Source organism: Hypanus sabinus, chromosome 6 (genome assembly GCF_030144855.1).
Source record: "Hypanus sabinus isolate sHypSab1 chromosome 6, sHypSab1.hap1, whole genome shotgun sequence".
In the NCBI taxonomy this organism is placed as follows: domain Eukaryota; kingdom Metazoa; phylum Chordata; class Chondrichthyes; order Myliobatiformes; family Dasyatidae; genus Hypanus; species Hypanus sabinus.
Window position 1 is genome coordinate 56,861,462 of NC_082711.1, and position 6,664 is coordinate 56,868,125.

A 6,664-nucleotide genomic window follows, 5' to 3' on the forward strand; every position below is an offset into this window, starting at 1 on the left:
CAGTTTCTATCTAAAGCAATCTTGGCAGGGTTGTACTATTATGAACTAAAGTAGATTTAAATTGTGTTTTCTTCTGTGTAAGAACAAATGAAGCCAATGTATCTTCTAAGCATTGTCTGATTTTAGTTGGAGCTTCTGAAATTTGCTGAATTCCTCACACAAATGTGTAGAAAAATGTGGTCAAGGGATTTAGTTCATAATGCATTTACAAGGAATCAGTCTAATGATTGATTGATATTCAAGCTTCAATCAATTTTTAAAAGGTTTTTTTGTTAATGTTATGTATTCATGTGTATTTTTACCTTTATGGGTTGATGTCATGCTTCTCTATGTGTTACATACAGAACATAATGCGAGAGGGCATTCTTGGTAGATGATTTACAAGTAGCATAAACAGCAGCATGTTTTCATTTCACCTCTCTGCCTCCTGTGTGTGCTATTCACAGACACCTGGATGCCCACTACCACAAACAACAATTGGGGAAGATGCCTCACATCATAAGAAGTGTGGTGAGCAAACATACTGGAGTATGAATGGAATCACTGTTAAGCCCAGGTTCTTAGTGGAGCTGGCTGCTGAGCCTCAGTGGCAGCATGGATAAAAAAGAATGGATCGAAGAAAAAGGTCAATTAAATGATACAATAAAACTGTATGACATGAAGAAACCATATAGTTATTACAAGAAGTGCTCTAGGAGAGTGTTTGGTGATGGAAAACACATTTTTGGTGAGCAGAGATGACGTGAATCCTACCTGATGACGAAACAGTGCTGGCTCCACTAGTCAATCAGAAAAAATAGAGCTGATGGGCTCTAATGATAAAGTGCTATTGGAGGACCCAAGACTTGCAAAGAGATGGAGGAAATGATCAGAAATGCTTAAAGAAAATCTAGAATGCAAAGGTATTGTTTCTGTATCAAAAGTTGACCAAGAAGTTCCCCAGGAAGCAGTCCAGCCTGAGCTCTCATTTGGGGACTTTGACTTCACTGAGTTCTTCAACATGGAGAGAAGTGTACTTGGGCTACTATTGATGATTGAAGAGATGCTCAGTGTCATCCAGCCTGTTCAGTCAATGGTTTGCAAGTTACTCACATTGACCAGTTAGTTGCTCCAGTAGCCTGCGGTCTACCCCACACATGAAATCTTGAGAAAGTTGCTGCTCTGGAGCAGAGGATTCCAGCTCCTGCTTCACAGCTTGGAAACTACTTTGCTCCCATTCTATCACAGGAAAATAATAAGGAGATTAATAAAAAGGTTGATATTTTAGGACTACTGTGAAAAGCAAATTGGGATGTGAAACCATTGCTGTCCAGTCTCACTGCCAACAAGCAGAACCTAAAGGAACATTCAGACTGGACTGGTTTGGTCTGCAGAAAAGCTGGAAGTAGAACTGAAAGGTCTCAAAATGGAATCTGAGAAGACACTTGACACCCCATTCATGGTGGAACATCTGGAACAAACTCTAATTCCATCAGCTGGTCCTAAACAAACACAGATACATAGACACTGATATGTCCGCTTTCAATAAGCTAGTTAACAGTAGAAGGCGAGTGGAAGTTTGCCTTTGCAATCAAAACCCATCTGAAATTTGACTGCCCCTCTAATGTGGCCTCCATCGTCACATATTCTAGGTGATCTGCTGGACAGCTAGAATCATCAGATACCAGTCCTGAATCAGCAGGGCCATTTGTCCCCCATCACCTTTGCTTTCTGAGGAGCCCCCAACTGACAATACAGTACCCAAGCCAAGATCTATGCATACACCACCAAGAGATAAAATTACTGTGGCATCATCCACAGGTCATTGGTACCCTCACAGGAACAGGCAGCCTCCAGACAGACTGAATCTCTAGTGTAGTGAATAACCCTCAGCACATGGGGCAGAATAATCCACAAGGTGTTGCCTCAGAATAGAGGCAGACTACCCTCTTCCCCTAGTTTAAAAAAAAGTTCTTTATTGTTGGTTGAATTTGATGACTACTCCATTGACTGCCAATAGTTCGGCAGCTGGTCTATGTATGGGAAAGGGAGAAACTTGTAACGTAATAATAATAATCTTCTAATAATCTTTAGAGTGGATTGTCAGTACCTGTTTCCCAGGGCACCAATAGAAAACACCAGAGGGCATCTGTACAAAATTAAGGGAGGGAAGTTTAGGGGAGATATCAGGGGTAATTTTTTGGCACAGAGGGTTGTGAGTGCCAGGAATGACTTGCCAGGGATGGTGGTGGACACTAAAACATTAGCGGTATTTAAGAGCCTCTTGGACAGGCACATGGATGAAAGAAAAATGGAGGATTATGAGATAGTGTGTGTTTAGTACTTTTTTAAAGGATTATATGGGTCAGCACAACATGAAGGGCTGAAGGGCCTGTACTGTGCTGTAGTGTTCTATGGTTCTATGGTAAGCGGGGAGGGATTTGTTATGTATTCTTGTATATTTTGACCCTTATTAGTTGCTGTTGATTTTCCCTGTGCTTTACGAGCTGAACATAATGTGAGAGGACATTTTGGGTAGATGACTTATAAATAAAATAAACAGCAACAAGTTTGTTCCTCACCTCTCTGTCTCTCATCTGTGTTATTCACAGCCGCCCAGCTTCCCAGTACCACAAGCATAACAGTTAACATCAAGTTAAATGCCGCACTTAACATAATTCATGCCCAGTCAATGGAAAATGTTCAATGTGTTCAAATGTGGTTCAGTTTCAATCAAGAGTCAACACTGCATCTATTCAATTGCTGAAGTCTTTTTGGGAAGTTGTCATTTTCATTTACTCGGTTTACATCGCAAGTGTGCAGAAATCCATTCTGACCAAGATGCATTGATTTTCATTCAATGATTTATGGTTTTTGAATCGAGCATGGATTGGATCCCTCTATAAATACTCAAGATCGCTGCATGTCAGGGACATGATGGAGATGTCTGACAAAAAAGCTGAGACAATGCTGCATTCTTCAAGGGTGTCTAACAGCATCCAAATTGACTTACCTAGGACGAAGCCACTTACACCTGTGACCCAGGCTTTCCTCCTGAGTTTTGTAATTTATATTGCAACAAGATGGTTCACAAAGAAGCAGTCTAGGTCCAAACATGTTTTGGGTGACTCAGTATTTATGTTATATATTATTCTAATTATGAAAACGGTTCCAGAGCATTTATACAAAATACTGCTGAAGCTGGAAAGGCTCAGATGAAAGCTATTGACATGAAAGTTTAGTTCTTGTTCTCACTCCAAAGGTTGCTGCCTGATTTGCTGTGCATTTCTTGTTTTATTTTAATCCTGCTTCATATAGCTGTGAAGAATCTAAAATTGAGAAAGAAGCTATAAATATAAAATCATAAATTGTCCACACTAATATTGATGCTTTATTACACCTCACTACTTTCGTGAAACCAACATAACAGTGTTCACCTCCTTACAAATTTGTTTAAACTTCTCCTTTGATCAGGCCAGTCAGCAGCTTGTATGTCTTTTCATTATTTACTTCTGTTGGTAGCTTTGAAGATCAGTCTGAATGTCATTGTATGCCCTTGGCAGAATGCTATTATCATCTCAATTCTCCCTTTAGGGTCTTCCATACGTTATTGGCATGTAGCAAGAGAGCTGAAGGTCTTTTGTGTAGCTGTGAAGATAACTGGGCAGCATTTTCCTGTTAAGCATTCACATTACCTTGTTGCACCTTTTATAGATATAAACACTGGGTCATTTGGATGCGAATATAGGTAGCATGATTAGTAGTTTTGCAAATGATATCAAAATAGGTGGTGTGGTGAATAACGAAGGTTGTCTAAGGTTTCAATAGGATCTAGGCAAAGAGAAATAAATACTTTATTGATCCCAAAGGAAATTACAGTGTCACAGTAGTGTTACAATTGCACAGATATACAAATATTAGAAGAGAAATAAGAAAGAATAAAAGTAATTTACCTTAAAAGTAAGATGTAGAAGATTTACACGTCAAAGATTGCAAGATCACTTCCCTGGCTATAGGTTGACTCATTGCAGTGTAGTTGAGCATAAGAATGACGTTATGTAGCACTCTGTGGAGCAGTGCAGTTGTCTTAGTCAAAGGAATGGAACTTAACTCAAACTAATGTGAAGTGATGCATTTTGGGATGTTAGTTCAGAGTAAATGGCAGAGCCCTGGAATGTGTTCTAGAAAAGAGAAGCATGCATGTACATAGTAGTTCGCTGAAAGTGGCGATGCAGCAGACTAGGCAGAGAGGAAGTAAATGGTATGCTTGCCTTTATTAGATAGAGTGTTAAGTATAAGTCTTGGGATGTCATGTTACAGCTGTACAAGACAGTGATGAAATTGTACCTGGATTATCATGTGCAGTTCTCCTCACCACACGATTAGGAAGGATGTGATTATGCTGGAGAGTGTACATAAGATTCACAAAGATATGGCCCAGGCTGAAGTGCTTAAATTATGAAGGAGAATCAATAACTGGGCTATTTCCGCTAGAGAAAAGGAGTCTAAGGGGTGACCTTATAGAGATTTATAAAATCATGAGGAACATAGACAATTTGGGTAGTCACAATCTTTTTCCAGGGATAGAGGAATCTAAAACAAGAGTGCACTGGATTGAGGTGAGAGGGAAAGATTTAAAGGAGACCTGAGGGATGAATTTTTCCCCTTGGACAGTGGTGGATACATGGATGACCTGCCTGAGGAAGTAGAGATAGTACAATTGCCAAGTTTAAAAGATATTTGAACAAGTACACAGATAGAAAAATTTTAGAGGGATGCAAGCCAAATGCAGGCAACTGGATGGAAGAGAGATATGTTGTAAAGTGCAGCTTGAAGTATTAGCTTTTGAACTAGTAGAAAGACAAGCTTATATGGGACAGAATATGTTACCTGTGTCCAGGAGAGATTCTTGACAAAGCATATGGATAATCCAAGTGGGGAAGGGGTATTACTAGAATTTATTTTGGGAATTAAGCCTGGCCAGGTGATTTAGTTTCTGTGGAACAGTGATCATAACATCAAAGATTTTCTGATCATCATGCATAAGGATAAGACTGGACATTGGAGCAGAGAGCTACAATTGCGGAAAGGCTAATTACAACAGTGGCAGGAGCTAGGGAGAATATATTGGAAGCCACTGTTATTGGATTGGTTCACATCTGACATGTGGGGTTAGAATTTAGGAAAAACATGTGAGGAAGAGATACAAGGAAGGAAATCTTGGATGATGAGAGACGTTGCACATTCAGTCAAAAAGCAAAAGTAGGTATATGTAGGTTTTAAGAAGCTGATTTGAACTCAACCCTTAAGTTGAAAACCACTGTGATCTCAATGATATGAACTTACCCTTTACTAGCACTTTTGCAAAGAGCCATTTGTTACACAGAATCCAGCAACAATGCATTCATTAAGATAGGTGTGCAGACAGTAACATTAAATATTGTGTATATTTTGCAACAAGAAAGAAGAAGGCATTTAGTCAGCTGATAACATTTTTGTAGAGACTAGAATATGTATAAGGTTAAGGTAAAAGTTGAAATAATGAAAAATAAAAATTTCAAAAGCAAAATCTCTGAGATTCTTCCTGTGATTCCTACTAAGCCAGTCTTCAGACAATTCAGTTCACTTCATGTGATATCATGAAATAAGTGGGAGCAATTGAGACAGTAAGATCAGCTCTCCAGAATTAGTTGATTCTCTAGCCAAGCATCCAGTACAGACACAATACGGGCATCTCCCCTTTTTTGGGGATCTAATAAGGATAGGGCAAATACAATGACTGGCCATCCCTATGGAGTCTTGAGGACAAAAATGGCTTTTGGTATACATGCCCAAAGATTCCTGACAATGATAGCGTGTTTAGGATTCTTGCCTTCATCAGCTGGGTTACAGAGTGAACTTCAGGTCACCACACTATGTCATTATATCTGACTGCACCCCTGGAAGTGTATTCCATACATAACCACTCTGTGTAAAACAAAATTCTTCTAAGTTCACCTTAAAATTGCTTTCTTTCACCTTTCACCCATGCCCTCTTGCATTTGATACCCTCTCCCATGGAAGAAAATATTTTGTAAGTCTCTTCTACCTGTGCTCTCATAATCATAAATACTTTCCTCAGTTTATTCCAAGTCTTTGCTTCAAAAAAAAATCCAAACCTAGCCTATCTCTATCCATAACCACAGTCCTCCAATCCAGGCAACATCCTGCTGAGTCACCTCTGCTCTCTCTTCAAGGTAACCATTCCATGAAGGCTCCACCATCCAGATCAACACAATACAGAGACTCCACATTTCCCTCCACAGATGTTTCCTGGCCTGCTGGGTTCCTCCAGCAGTTTGTTTTCTGTTCCATATTACAGCATATGCAGTCTCTTGTATCTCCAATATATAAAAATGTCCAGGTGGGTCCTGTTGGACATAGCCAATTTACTAATCACCTCTTAGTCAGTCTACTTTCAACTAAAGTTGTCATTGACAAGTTGTTAATACTCATCAATATGCTTTTCACTATTATGAATTTCAGGAGGAGCACTCCACTATGGTAAGATAAGAGTGACAACTCTTGATTTCAAAGCATCGTTTGGCCATGTGTGGTATCAATGAACTAAAACTGAAGTTCATAAACATAAAGAGAAAAGTATTCCAATGATTATAATCCTACCATGTACTAAGGAAAATCCACC

At 39.3% G+C, this 6,664-nt stretch overlaps 1 pseudogene; it reads left to right on the top strand.

The window, feature by feature from the left end:
* The first annotated feature begins 594 nt into the window (after positions 1-594).
* Positions 595-1,714, top strand: LOC132395154 (eukaryotic translation initiation factor 4E transporter-like; annotated as a pseudogene).
* Positions 1,715-6,664: the final 4,950 nt, after the last annotated feature.